Here is a 15,117-nt window from a genome sequence, read left to right as displayed (position 1 = left end):
GTTTCTGAAGAAACCCACCGCTAAAAGTAAATGTTGTCATTGTACGTGAGCACAAAGCAGGTGTTTGTTTTGGAGGCGGGCTGTTCATTTCAGTTTTGGAGGGGGCGTTTGCTCACTAATGTTACAGAGAATGAGTCAGTTGATATTGTCTTGGTAGCGATTCGGTTCGTAGTGCTGACCGCTTCTGTTTATATTTGGTTGTCTGGGTAATGTCCGTATATTGATAGTTGGAACTACTAGATGTCGGTTATAGCTAAGAAAGAGGCTGACGTAGTTGCAGCACAACAATACTTTTTTTCAATTGGCCTATTCAGAGAGGGACCTGCAGCGTGTGAGCTTCATTAAATGTGTAACAAAACATGAAAAAACTCAGAGTTTGCAATGTGTGCTTGTTTGTAAAATGTGACTCTCGGGCTATCTGTATTTCATGAACTTGAATGTTTCTTTTGGAAGTTTTCTCTATGGTGGTGTTGCTTCTACTTGTTCTGTTTATCTGGCGGTGGTGTTGAAACAGAAGCATCAATTTTTTAGCTGAACATTCAAATCCAAAAATTGGACACATCCCCACGTTCAAAGATTATCATCGCAAAAAGTGTTTCTCTCAATCCTAAAATCACAACATTGCAAAACTGGAGCCCCCCTCTCTCCCACAAACACCCTGTGATCCAATTCTCTGAAACCTTGCACAAGGGCTGCTAAGAAGCTGCTGGATTTGCAGGTTTTTCTATTTGAACTTTTTGCAAAAGGGGTTTTTCCCCTCCGTCCCAAGTGTGTTTGCACATGATCCCAGGCCACCAATAAGCGACGCTACTCACTCCCGTCTGGTTCAGCTTTGGAGAAGAGATTTGTAGGGCTTTATATTGTTGTTGTTTACTTCTAATCTTTTAAAACTAAGGCACAGTTTCATAATGCCTCGTAAAAAGTAGTAAGCCTGTGTGTCCTGTACTCGTATATGCGATTTTCTGTTTATAAGCCCCACGAGAAATAAAAAAGAAAAGGATTCGAGCAGATGTGGCTCAACTCAGACCGTCTAGTTTTCTCCAAGATGACCTTCGGCTGCACACACACAGGGATAGATTTGTAGCATCGACCAGTGTCTCTTTAAAAAAAAATAAAAAATGTAATTAAATTGTAAAAAGTACAACTCATATCAGTTGCTTTTCACTGAAACAATCTAGATGTCAAATTCATATTTTGTTGAATTGACAAATGTGATGAAGCTTATGTCAGACAATTTTCTCCGTGACATAGATAAAAAAGTTTGGATTTCTGATGTGGTGCAAGTGGAAATTAGCATTTTTTTGTGAGAAAAAAAAATGCAAATGCCAATTTTAGTTCAAAGCAAGTAGTCCAGTGTATTTATATACATCTCTTCTTGTAAATGCATGTAACAGAACATGACTGAAGTAAGGTAGCTGTGTCTCCCAGACCAAGGTGAGACTTTATTTAGTTAGATATTTAAAATAAAAAGATGTGATTAACTTGGCCTGATAGTGTGTTTGCCATTCAGAGTACTGTGAAATCAAAGTCTCAAATTATGTGACCCGGCCCTAGTTCTGGCACGTACAACGTTTGCAGATTATTTCTGTGAAAAGTTCAGAGGTTGCAAAACTAATAGGTCCAAATGATCCCTTAACCGTGGAGATAAAATCTGGTTCTGCACATAACTTTGTTGTGATCATGTAAAGTGTATAGTTTTCTTAATAATATTCCACTTCATGCTTTTTCCAAATAATATCACGGTAGCTGCATTTTACAACCCTACATCAGGACAAGCATCATGACCACTGATTTTACTTTGACCATTTGTATCATTTAAATTGATCCTTTTAAAATTCGCTTGGCTAAAAAGCTTTGTGTAAGTTACTTTTCGAAATATGACACAAAACCATATTCAATTCATGTCTAACCACTTGAGATAAAAAGCTGAAAAAGCACACACAATCTGCACGTTTCATTCAACCCGAGGAGTTTCTTTGTAGCAATTTGTGGATCCCCACACAGTCCATGGTGAGGAGCGTTATATGTCCAATGATTGGGTTGTGATAGAATGCTGTAACAAAATAATACAATCTCCACTTTCCTGTCAAAACCAGGACAACATTAACGCAGCAGGGGGTCAAATGGAAAGGAGGGACAGACCATTAAACATTTTCAACATCTGTTGTCCGGCCGGCACCGGTAACTGGTTGGCCATTGTGACTCTCCGCTCCCCTCTTGCGTCATTGGGGCAATCGCTCAATTATTGAACCAGTGCTTTGTGGGGTGTGGACAAGACATGTGAGTGTGTGTAGCTACCGTGCACGCTTACTAGACATACGTAGACTTTGGTGAATGCAAGTACCAGTGTGTGTGTGTGTGTGTGTGTGTGTAAGTGATTGTGTGTTTGAGGTGGGCTGAAAGGAACTGCAGTATTTTCACTAGAGCTAGTACTGTGCGCCTGCCCCACTTTCGGTCTTTTAATCATGTATAGACACTCTGGGCACTCCTGTGTGTGTGTGTGTGTGTGTGTGTGTGAGTGAGTGCTTTCATGCGTGTGTACTGTATCTGTGTTAATCCGTGAGTGTGAGAGAGGGTTTTGGTACAGTATGTGTCAGAAGAGATAGCACTTAAAACTCCTCGACCAGAGATCCCTCTATGTTTGTGTGTGTGTGTGTGTGTGCTCTCTGATGCATTGGAAGGGAGAATCGGTCACTTCACTCACTGTCCTCATTTAAACCTTTGGGATGCATCTGGCTCTGTTGGCAGTGATTCACTGGTTTGAACTTTCCTTGTAAAGCTGACATCTATTTTCTACGATTTTGATGGCAAAATTGGTGGTATATGAAGGGCTTGATATGATATTTATCGAAACAAATGTCAATGTAAAGGAAACGCAAACATTTTCACGCTTTTATACTAAAATACAGACTCCTGATTTGAGATGGGACGGACAATAAAAGTCCTACAATTTTATACCGGCTTCCGTTGACATTTTAAATTTGGAAATTCAGATTTCAAATAAATGTTCAATTAGGCCTGTCACGATAACAAATTCTTCTGTGCGATTAATTGCACCAGAAATTATTGCGATAAGCGATAATATTGCCGTTTTGAGACCATTTTCAACTAATATAATGATGAAGGCATGATAATGCAAGTACACCCTTTAGAAGATCAATAAACTTTTATTTTTAAAGAACACTGGAACTGGACGTCTGGAAGACATTTAAAATGTCCAGAATAAATTAACAAAACAACCAAAAACAATAAATAAAACATTTACTCAGTCTATTTGTTTTTTCCCAAGCTGGGAAAACTGTATCGGGTGATTGTGTTTAAGGTGAAGATTCAGTGTGTGTTGTATTGCCGCGTTTGGTTGATTAGAAAATGCTGTGCTCTCAGCAAGCGCATCATAATTGCGCAGGTCTGAGCAAGACGGCTCCTACTCAAACAAGGCTATTGTTTTTAAACAAATGCGACATGTCGGCTCGCTCAGGTTAGTTGGTTCGCCCCGGCCGTTGGGTTTGAAGCCGATGTGCTACCACACGGCAGCTGTCGCGTTCGGCTTAGACACCAACTTTTTATTCCTCCACATTTTTGTTTTGTTGCTCTCCTCCTCGCGGGGCTCTCATGCTGCACTGTAACGCCAGGGCTCCGCCTCCCACACAGAGACCATGCAAAAAGTGACTGACACGTGACAAGGTGGTTTACTCGCTCGTTGTGCCCTCAACTCGGCCTTATAGGCAGCGCTGCAGGAAAGGCACCATTAAGCTGAGAACACACCGGGCGCGTTGGCGCTTTGGGCCAAAGCGACCAACGCGCCCGATCTGGCGCGTGGTCATTTTGTGTCAAAAAATGGTCCAACGCGCCCAAAAGCAACGCGCCTACGTCATGGCCTACGTAGATGAGCCCGCACGAAACTTATTTCCCCCCGCTTTTTCTATTGCTGATCAACCATGGCTGAGATAATCCCCATCGCTGCGCTCTATCTTTTGTGGGAGTCCGAGGAACGGAGCTACGCAGCTAGTCTCCCCCGATATATTTATTCCCCTAATCAACCATGGCTGCGATCAGATCCGACCCGACACAACAGCGTTCATGTCCACACAAAAACAACACCTACACGGCCAACAATTGTGCCAAAAAACAAATAAACAGCAAGTGAATGGAACAAATAGCCTTAAAACAGCATTGCAGATTCACGCCACTCGGAAATGAACACAAACAGCAAGGCAGCACCATACCAAACACATTTACAGCAGCATTGTGCACAGGGCAGTAGAAAATAAAGGCAAGTAGCCTACATTACCTGGCTGTGACGGGACCGTGGCTGGCGTAGATAGCCTATAGGGCAGGCATAAACACCGGTGCTTCGCTGTACTCGTTGTGAAAGTTCCCCGGATTTAGCCGTTATGTTTGGGTTCATTATATGGAGGTGGTGGCCGCACACAGCCGGGTGAGTTAGCTAACGCTATCCGACCGGTGCTAACTTGGTTTATCTGCTTAAGCACAGCCACACATATTCACTGAATTAACCAGGAAGCCCATTCTCCTGGCTCACTTTCCCCACCCGAGCGGCTTCATATCACCAGCCAGCCGCATTAACTCCACGGTGTTTATACAGTCTCGCACACACAGCGGTGATTATTTGCTCCTGGTTCACTTTCCCCACGTCTTGTAACCCCGAGCGGCTTCATACAGCACCAGGCAGCCAGCCGTAAATACATTTCCTACTCGGTGTTTGCCTCTGTGTTGTCACGGTCTCGCACACACAGCGGTGATTATTTGCGCCTCCATTTTGTCTCAGATTTTTCTGTCCTCCGGCTCTCTGCCAGTGACGTGGGGTCAAGCTCACCGCTGATTGGCCAACGCGGCTAAACGTCACGCGCCGGAGCGTTGAAAGTTCAATATTTTCATCTTTTTTTTGAAGCTTTGCCGGCGCGGTGACGCTTTTTGAAGCTTTGCCGGCGCGGTGACGCTTTTTTGACGCTTTGGCAACGCGCCCAAAGCGCCCAAAGCAACGCTTTGCCGCGGCCAACGGATCCTCGCGCCCCAACCAATGGTTCCCTATGCAAAAATAGGATTTTTCAACGCGCCCACCACATCCAACGCGCCCGGTGTGTTCTCACCTTTAAACATCACCGAATGCCCTAACCCTGCGCGCTGCCTTGAAGAATTCAGTTGGGGCAAAAAAAACACCAATCCCGGCGAGAGGGCAGATACACCGGAGTAAAAACGTTTGATATCCAGTGTCTTTGATAGAGAGAGACACGAGGAAAACAAACAAGCAAATTATCGCAGCTGGCAAAAAATTATCGCTCATTTTAATTTATCGCGCAATTAATTGATTTATTGCATATCGCGACAGGCCTATGTTCAATGCCATTTAGTAGTGGCCATCATCAACTTCAATCTATATGTAACATTGTGTGTTTGAGTGCACATTGTATAAGTCGGACCCTCCATCAATGTAATCTCAGTATGACCCTGTAGCTGCTTGTAGCCCCACACTGCTCATCACCGTGACTAACGCGCCCCACACACATCCTGCGTCTACCTCTGGAGCGCGTCGCGTTACCTTACTGCTGCCTCTCTCGGACTTTTCTCGGACACACATGCAACGTCTCAGCAGCTGCTGCTGCTGCAGCGCTGCTTCTAAAAGCCCTATCTTTCTACATAGAGTTTTCATAGATAATTCCCATTAAAAATGAAGTTCTTTCATGTCATCTATGATGCATATGATTTATATTGAGTCTGGACAGTAATCCGTGCGCCCCATTGCCATTTTTTTCTTTTTTTTTGCCATATTTTCGCTTGTTGGAAGTTTTATTTTGAAGGGGACACACCAGGAAATGGTGAAACTACAGCGAAAGCTGCCAGTATGAAGTCAATATGACTCTCAGCAGAGTATTTCAAAAATCACTTTACTGATTTATACGGGAGAGAGAGAGGGGGGTGTGGTCGGGGAAGAAGAAGGCCGTAGACACACAGAGCAACGGAAAACTGTTGCGCTCATCATGATCTTTTTTATTTATTCACTATATTGGATCTCTATATGTGTCATTTATCCAAAAATGAAATGCCAGAACTAATTGAAAATTAGGTTTTAAATCCCTCGGATTTTGATTGCACAATTAAATCGTGAAATAAAGGGATTATTCGCGTATACGACTGAGGGATGTTTTATTTTGAAATAAACACACCGGGTAAACGTGTAACTAGAGTGAATGCTGCTGGTATGACTGTCAGCATGTATTTCTCTATCAGTTAAAGCACAGAGACACGAGAGAGACGCGCTGCTCTCAGAAAAAAATAGGCGAGCCTCCTGAGGTGAAGGGGAGCGTCGCTGCAGACGTGCCTCCGACGCGCCTCAGCAGTGCGTCTGAGGTTGGATGTGTGCTCGCTCTACGTTGATTTCACAGTCTGTGACAAAAAGTCAGACGCAGACGCGAGGTAGACGCGCAGTAGAGGTAGGATGTGTGTGGGGCGCGTAACACCTATAGTCTAACAAGCTGCATCACGCAACTGCACTATTGTTTTCCCAAAGAGCACAAAGTAATTATATAGCCGGGCAGCAAGCTCAACATAGTTTCAATGAGATGTTTTTATTTAAGAGTTGTGGCCTCTAGGTAGAAATCCTAGAGCAGTATTATAGTACTAACACCATGGAAGCTGTTGAGCAATTTGAGAACTGTGCTGAAACAGTGGGTGAGGGACATGGGGGTAGTGCTTTGCAGGATGTAGTTTGTTTACGAGTACACAATGCACTTCACAAAACGTTTAAAAATTCTGTTAGGTTTGGCACATACAACACTAAACATGGGTCGATTTTCATTCTTGTACACACTATTCATGGTAATAAAATAAGAAAAACAATAGAAAGAGCAAAACCCTTCTGAAAATATATCAACTCGGCTTGAGTCCTTTTATTTTTTACTATTTGTTATATTTTACTATATTCTGCCTGGATGGGGTATTTGCATATTCTCAAAGCTCTCTGGTTTGTAAATGCAGCGAGGGGTGGAGGTCACAATATAGACATGTTTGTGCTTGGCCTTTGTGGAGTGCTGTACATCTCCGGCCTGTCAACCATTGACAGTGTAGTTCACTATGGAATGCTAACAGCCAGGGCAGGGTGTGGTGGCCACAGCGTGTAAGCAGCCCTGACCCTGTGACCTTGGTTATATAACTCATTGTCAGCCCTTTTGTAGAGACTGTGAGTTAACAAGCTTTCATGATGTGTCATGCAGCTGAACTGGCCGTGAGTGACGTAACCTAAAGTCACAGCAGGAACCAACTGTGCCATGTTACTCCTTATTTGAGATCTAAGGAGCTGTAAGGTTGACATTTCAGTCATGTGCAAGTTTTGTTGAGAATTTTGCAGATTCCAAAACGAGGACATACGTTGCATTTTTACTTTATTAAAGGCCGCTGAGGACCTTGCATACAAACACACATCCACATAAAAATACACACACACACACACACACACACACACACACACACACAGCACTCGCAGTCAAGGTTAAACAAAGATAACCAGACTTTATTTGGGTTAAGGGTAGTGCAGCGTGTTGGAAGTGAGCCATGACCTGACACACGCACACACACGTATAGTACACACACCTGTCAGTGCTTGCGCCGGCTCAGTCCTCTTTCTCGTACAGTCTCTCTGTCTCTTTGTCCTCTCCGCCTTGGCCACCAGACCTTGTAGCATAATCTCAGGGGACAGCCGGTGTGGCAGTGTGAGCGCCTGCACTTTTTCTGCATGTGTGTTTTTTTTTTATGTGTGTGGTTTTATAACGCAGTGTGTGTGTGTGTGTGTGTGTGAGCACCTGTGCTGCCAGCAGGGACCTGCCACAGCCGCGGTGCTTCATGACGTACGCCGGTGACTTCCTAAGGTCGTGCTGTGAACCCAATAATAACTTTTATCTTCTTAAAGTCAAAGCACATTAGTGTCCAGAGTAGAGTTTGATATGAGTGGCTATTTGGTGCATTAGAAGATACAAGATGATGGATACAATTATGTTCACCAAAGCGCAATAATCTTTTTAACATGTTTTTTTTTTAGTATTTCAAAAAAACAAAAACAATGTCAACACAAATTAAAAGGAAGCTTTTTTTTTTGTTTAATTTGAGCTTCATGGGTACATTTTTATTTTATTTTGAAATAAGTCATTTTCCAAAAAAAACATGTATGCAGTTTTACTTCGATGGAGTCTGCCACCGCGTTTGCAACATATTTCCCAGCAAACGTTAATTTTGACTTTTAAATAAGTAATCAAGCCGTCAAAAGAAAATGTCTCTCCTGCCATGGTAAAAAAGAACAGCAGACAAAGAAAAGTAATACAGGCTTACCTGTCATTCCACGGACACACTGACAGGAATGAAATTGTGGGGGTGGTTGGACTTCAAGTTTGCGACAAGGAGTAGAATGAGGTCTCATGATACCACATAAAACAGTTCGTAATCTGGCCATTGTACCGGTTTCACTGTCAGATTTACTGCGGGAGAGCATGCATGTCACATAAGGACTGTTTACTATCCTTGCCCACCTAAGAAAAATACCTATTTTTAATGGGAGTATACTAGTATGAAAGAGTAGTGATGACTGGGAAAGGAATGGGGTGATTGGATAAAAACACAGGAGGAATGGAAAGGAAAGAGGAGGGACGAGTACAGGGAAAAGATGAGTAGAAGAACAAATGATAAAAGAGGGATGTTGGATTTGATTAAGTCTGCCTTATCTAAGTTGTGTACCTTGGGACAGAGCATCCTTGTCTATTTTAGTTCCCACCACTATCTATGCTGTCTAGGTGGCTAGGCATGAGGATGCATTGTGCATGTAAGCGCACCGTATGGATGGTATATGAATAGCACAGACAGATGTGTGTTTATCAGCAGGGAAAAGCATGATCATTAGGTTTTCCGGAGCCCATTTGGCCAGCTTACAAGAGCACTGAACTTTGACCTGCAGCGATGGCCCTTAGGGTTCAGCCAGTGAGTTGCACAACGGTTTGTTTGCGTTTGTCGTCTTTTTTTCTCTTTCCCTTTCAATGCTTTTTCTCAATTTTAATTTCTTGAGCTTTAGCGACATTGTAGTTTAACAAACAGCACTGTGAAGGCAGTTGCATTTAAATTAATTTGGATGATGTTCAGGCCTGCTTTATGTTTGCACATGTGTCTAAAACTCAACTGCAGTTAACGCATGGAACGACTAAAACAGGAAATGAATATGCATATGTTGAGAGAATCGTTGCAATTTTGCATAGTGCGAATGTGAATTCAGATTTATTTTGTAACGATAAGGTAATCTACAGTAGTTGAGTAGATTTTTTTTTTACTAGGCCTGTATTTTACACCTTCATCTTTGACACATCTCATTTAATTAATTCATAAAAACTGTGTCCGTTTCTGAAAGAGATGCTTCAATTGCTCACACATGAATTTTCTAGGCCTCTGATCATTTGATCCTTAATCATACCCCATTGCATATACGTAAAGGGAAGTAGGCCTGGCTGGTGCAGGCTGGGTTGTGTGTCTATTATTGGCCGGTTAGTTGCTTGCCTTGTTGTGTGCAGCCAGTGAACCCAGAGCCTGCAGTGCAATCCAACAACTTTTTGCAATGCTGCACTTTCCTTAGTCCTTGGAAGCCAACACTTATGACGCAAAACCAGAAAAAACTGCTTATTTGTCGCAGTATATCTTTTTGCGGGACGGCCAAGTAGAAGTCAGTTTCAGTGGTATTCCCTTCGGAGGCCAGTTGCCTTCTGGTGCATTTTGGTCCATTCCTTTCATTTCTAGTGTCTATGCTCCCCCCTCTCCCCTCTAATCTACATTAAAATAATACAAATAAAGAACAAAGGCAGCATGAGGAGGGACGAGCTTATGGAGCCAAACTAGCACACAAGGGAGCATGGTGTACCCTCCTCAACTCCTGAAAAAAGTTATATAATTACATTTTGTGAAAAAGCATAAAACAAACAATGTCTGACAACAGAAGTGGATGAGATGAAAAGTGACAGATGTATAGGTAAAACTTAAATCATTAAAGAAACAACTTGTACAACATGCCTTAAATATTGGTGTGGATGTTGATAAGCTAAGTCAGGCTGTCATCCAGAAAGAGATACTGCTCTGCTACTTACTACACACACACACACACACACACACACACACACACACACACACACACACACACACACACACACACACACACACAGGCCGCCTATGGCTCTGTGCGCTTTGTTAACAGCTGTGCTTGCTGTGTCTCTGAGTGTGTGCGTGTTAATGTGTGTTTAGGTGCGTGTGTGTCAAACCCTGTCTGTGACAGAGGGACAGCAGGCAGGGGACCAATAGAAAAGCAGAATGAAAGGGGCAAAGCATGGTTTCATAGGTGTACACGGAGATATGCACACACACACACACACACACACACACACACACACACACACAGTGTCATTATCATTGAGTGTGTTGTGCGACAGACAGGGAACTGAGTCCTAGACTGCTGAGTAGGAAATTAAAACTTGCGGTTTTGTGTGTGTGTGTGTGTGCGCGCGTGTGTAATCTTTTCCATGAAACAGATGACCAGATCATGAGGTGAATCCAGGTGAGAGCTCTGTCCTCGTACTATCAAAGGGAGGATAGACACATTGATAAGGCTGAAATATATGGTGGAAATAGGGACGGGAAGTTAAGATTTTAATGGTGGTTGTAATTGTATTATAGCAGGTAATGACTTCCTGAAATGCACAATGTGTACTCAACTCTTTATACCATTGTACATGTTTCCATGCATTTCTCTCATGTCAGTCCATTTATTCAGTGATTGATGGAAAAGATCAGACTCTTACATAAGTTCAACCCCTCTTCTATAAAGACATCCAAGTTCACAACCTGCATTTTCACAAAGCCTGAAAATACAGTTTCTTTAAGTGCAAGCGCTTAAGAGTCACGGTATGTTTACAATGCTAATTGAGCTGTTAATCTACTACGCTAATAGCACAGACTGCTATTACAGTAAAATGCTTTTAAGCCATTGTGTAAATAGAACCTCTCATACATTTTGGTATCGACCACAATGTGTCTGTAGCAGCAAGTATAAGTAAGATAACTGTCAACTAAGTAGAGAGCAGACATTGAATGGTTGGTCATAGCTGTTATGCTGTTTACACATCGTTTTACTTTATTCCTTCCTATTTTGAATCAAAATTTCTTTTTAGATTATTTTATCTAAGGAGGCAGAAGTTTTGCAGATAGACAGACAATGCACTCAGCTTTTTGCACATAGACTCATATTGAATTTGTCATATTGGCTTGTGTTTTCATCTTGGACTTGTATGTTTGTGTCTTTGCTTACACAGGGGTTTCTATCGTTGTGGGCTTATACAAATGTGTGTGTACAGTACGTGACTCGAAACACTGCATGTACAGTATTTATTTATATGTATGACAGGTGTTTTACAGGTTTTACGCGCCTGCATGCTCCTGTGTGTGTGTGTGTGTGTGTGTGTGTGTGTGTGTGTGTGTGTGTGTGTGTGTCTGCTTGTTTGTTGAGATGGTGTCAACTTGGCACAAACAAGAAAAAGGGTGTATTTTAGTATCAGTTTTCTGTCCCCAGGGCCTACGTGTCACATGATCAACTGACCTGATTTTGTGTTGCCAAGGTGATGCCTGGTTTCCGGGTTCAAATGAATGCCCAGCACCGCCCCGCGACCTTGGGACATGTCTTTGTCACTATGGGGACAGCCTCCGGCGTTACTTTAAATGAGAGGAGTAGTGCGTAGGACGGGTTGCATCAAGCATTTGCCTCTGCACTCATGCGTCAAATTAGGCACTTACTCAACCACATTTATTTACCATGGGAAGATTAACTAATTTCTCAGAAACACACGTAACAAGGTAATACATTTACATTCACAACATGGACACATGATGCAGAAGTCTTGTTCTCTAGGATTAAGTTGTTTCTCTCAGTAGTTGTAAACAGAAGTTTGGTCAGTGCTGGATCTGTAGGTGTTTGACCTGTTGGACTTCGGAATAAATTATTCAACTGAATGTTGTATATGCAAAGTAGAGAAAAGGAGAAGCGTGACACTCTTGGTGTTGTTGCAGTGACGAGTGGACACAGATACATTTCCAATATCGTGTTTATTATGGGTTTGAACCATAATGTAAAACATCGATCTCTATGTTAGAGCTCTATCAAGCTGCGTCAGCATGTATTAAGTCATATTTTTAAAAGAGTTTAAAAGAAAAAGCATTCACCATTTGGCATAATACTATGAAAGTGATGACAGTCTATAAACAAAACAAGTAGAAAACCAACGGACACAAATATTTTAGTTTTCTATAGAAATATTTTTTTTTACTTTTATTACCAGCTTTCCAGTTCATCATGAAAGCCTCCAGTTTACCGTCCGACAGTATGCAAGCCCGAGCTCGTGAAAGAGACCAAAATGCCTCCAAAGAACTATGTTTTTAATAAATACTATTTTAAAAAAAAAGAAAAAAAAGGAGGACACACGCCTCAAACCAGTGTCTCATGTGGGTAAACAAAGCGTGGTTGCCATGCCGATGGGGCGTCGGTGTATAAATAGCACGGCTGTTTGTTCTGAATACTCCAGAGAGAAAGAGAGAATGAGAGAGAGAGAGAGAGAGAGAGAGGGAGCGTGAGATAGGGAAGGAGAGAGAGGTGATAGAGAAGTGAAAGCCAGTGTATAAAATCCAACAAACAGACATTTACAGATGCATATCGTTTGCAGTTTTTTAACAGACAGAAAAGTTACTTGCGTGGACATTATTTCTGAACATGTGGGGGCTCTTTTAGTTGCTCTTAGTTGTTACAACCAAAAGCATCTAATTCCAGTGTAAATAAGACTTGGCTGACTGTTAAACTGATGATTATAATTGCACAGCGGGGGGGATTATGTTATTATGCAGTGATAATTGAGTGTGGGAACAGGCAAGCAATAATCAAGAAAGATAACATTTCCTGCTGGCGTATAGAATAATGTAAGGATTGTTTTAAACGACATTAACACACTCTCCGTGTTTTCCTTTTTTAGGGAATGGTGACAGAAGCCACAGACAGACAGACGTGGTTGGACGGCGCAGGCTACTGGAACTCTTGCCTCCCATTGGTGGAGAGATCCAGACTTGAAACTAGGAAGTGTAGTTCCAGTTGGTTGACAGCTATCAACTGATCAGACCCCAGGCTCCACCCATCCCCCCGCCAACGTAGCTCCGCCTCCTCTGCTCAGGTAGGATGTCTGCGGGGAGTGAAAAGTCTCATTCATGTGTTATGTGTTTGGTTCAGTCCAAACAAACTCTAGTGCATTTGCTCACAATGGATTATTTGTCTGTGAACACTACTTATGCAAGTCACCACAAATGAGTGAGTCCATGTATCGCGGTTATACGAAAGAGGAATAGAGCCAATGTGTGGCCCTAATCCTCTTCCGTACAGATAATGAAGGATTCCAGTCATTAAAAGTGATTTCGAATGAAGTCCCTGATCATAAAGCCCCATACTCACACCTCTTGGTTCATTTGTAAACTCAGAAAAAGACAAGAATCAATAGCCAAATAATTTACTCCAATTTTGCAACTTCTCATTTTTACATTGTTCAACATGTTCTGGTAACGACGTGTTTAGTTTTTTGTTTGAATAGGAGTTTGTTTAATAAGCAAATTTCCCTTGTCTTAATGTTTCTTGGGATATGAAGGATTCCACAGTTGTTGTAAATGAACGTTCTTATGTGAAACAGAAACTGTTCTTTCGTACACCTTTGAATTACCCTTGTGACCCCTCACATTTGATTTCGGTCCCCTTTTTGGGCCCCGACCCTCAGGTTTGAGAACCCTGCACTAGATATTGTACCTGTCTTGGTGTCACATTATTTTCTTGGCGTAGTTGTTGAGCATTGTGTCAGTGATCTAGTTTAATACAACAGTCAGAAGAACTGATGTGTGTGTTTGGTTGACCCAGAGCATAAACATATCACCGTTTGAGCATTCAATTCTCCTTTTTCTTCTCCTCTTCTTTCATTTGTGTGAATTGTCTTTTCCGAATTTTCACTTTGACCCTCCCACTGATGCCTCTCCTCTCTCCCTCCATTCTGTATCCTCCTTCAGCCTTTTATCTCCGTCTCACCAGCTGTGTGTAGACTTATCCATTCTATTCTATGAAGGGAGGAGCAGGATGAATAAGAAGGGCTTACTGAGACCAGAGTATAGACTGGAATTTTTTAAGGAAGTTTAATTGGTGAAAAAGAAAACACAAAGAGAACTGTCAGGGTCTCTCCATGGTGTAGTGGTTAATGTGTGTACCATATTGTGGCTCAGTCCTCGTCGCAGCAGACCCAGATCAAATCCAGCTCGGGTCGTTTTCTGCACGTCATCTCCCTCTCTACTCCATTACATCTCTTTCTCTCCACTATGTCAATTAAAGCATGACAAATGCCACGACAATATCTTAAAAAAAAAGCTGAATGCCAAAAAAACTAATATACATATGTCTTAAGTATTCTCGCAAGTTAGACAGTCTGCAGGGGGCTATATTCTTCTTTGTTTACCACCCTTCAGCAGTGTGCAGTTATACACGACTCGCCAACAAAATCATAAGTTGCTGCTGTGAGGTATTTCCGTCTGCTGCTTGGGGACTTGCTTCATAACTATACAAATATGTTTTGAAGTGCAGACTAATTAGTTTATTAAATTGACTTTGTACCGATTCAGAGAGTAGGTGCGTAAAATAAGGAGAGATAAAAAATAAAGTAAGATTTAGATGAAACAAATGCAGGAACGGGTCCCGATTAAACATTTCTTTCTGTTTATTCCTCACTAACAAAGACTCTTCCTCCTTTTCCCCCCTCTCTCCTCTATCCACCCTCTCTCTTCCTTTCTTCAGCCATCCGTGGTGATGAATTGAAATGACACAGTTTTTTGTTCTGCTTCCTTCTCCCCTCTTTTGAAAAATTCAAACAATGACGCGGGGCGGTGAAGTCGTGGTGATCGACACGTGTCAGAAAAACATCTGTTAGTGGAGGAACCATATATACAGACCTGTCAGTCATCCACATAGGGGACGGATCCATTTTTTTGTCCATGGCTAACAGTGAGTTAAACAGT

At 42.2% G+C, this 15,117-nt stretch overlaps 1 protein-coding gene across 1 annotated transcript in view; it reads left to right on the top strand.

The window, feature by feature from the left end:
• atxn1a (ataxin 1a) overlaps window positions 1–15,117 on the top strand; it is an 86,034-nt gene that overhangs the window by 15,503 nt on the left and 55,414 nt on the right. Inside the window, exon 2 of the mRNA XM_080045547.1 lies at window positions 13,053–13,247. The gene's annotated coding sequence lies outside the window, so the exon portion shown is untranslated. The remainder of the gene's footprint in view (window positions 1–13,052; window positions 13,248–15,117) is intronic.

The sequence above is a fragment of the Ammodytes marinus genome (genome assembly GCF_949987685.1).
Source record: "Ammodytes marinus genome assembly, chromosome: 17".
NCBI classification, from domain to species: Eukaryota; Metazoa; Chordata; class Actinopteri; order Uranoscopiformes; family Ammodytidae; genus Ammodytes; species Ammodytes marinus.
Note: the sequence above shows the minus strand (reverse complement) of the source record. Positions and strands in the feature narration are given on the sequence as shown.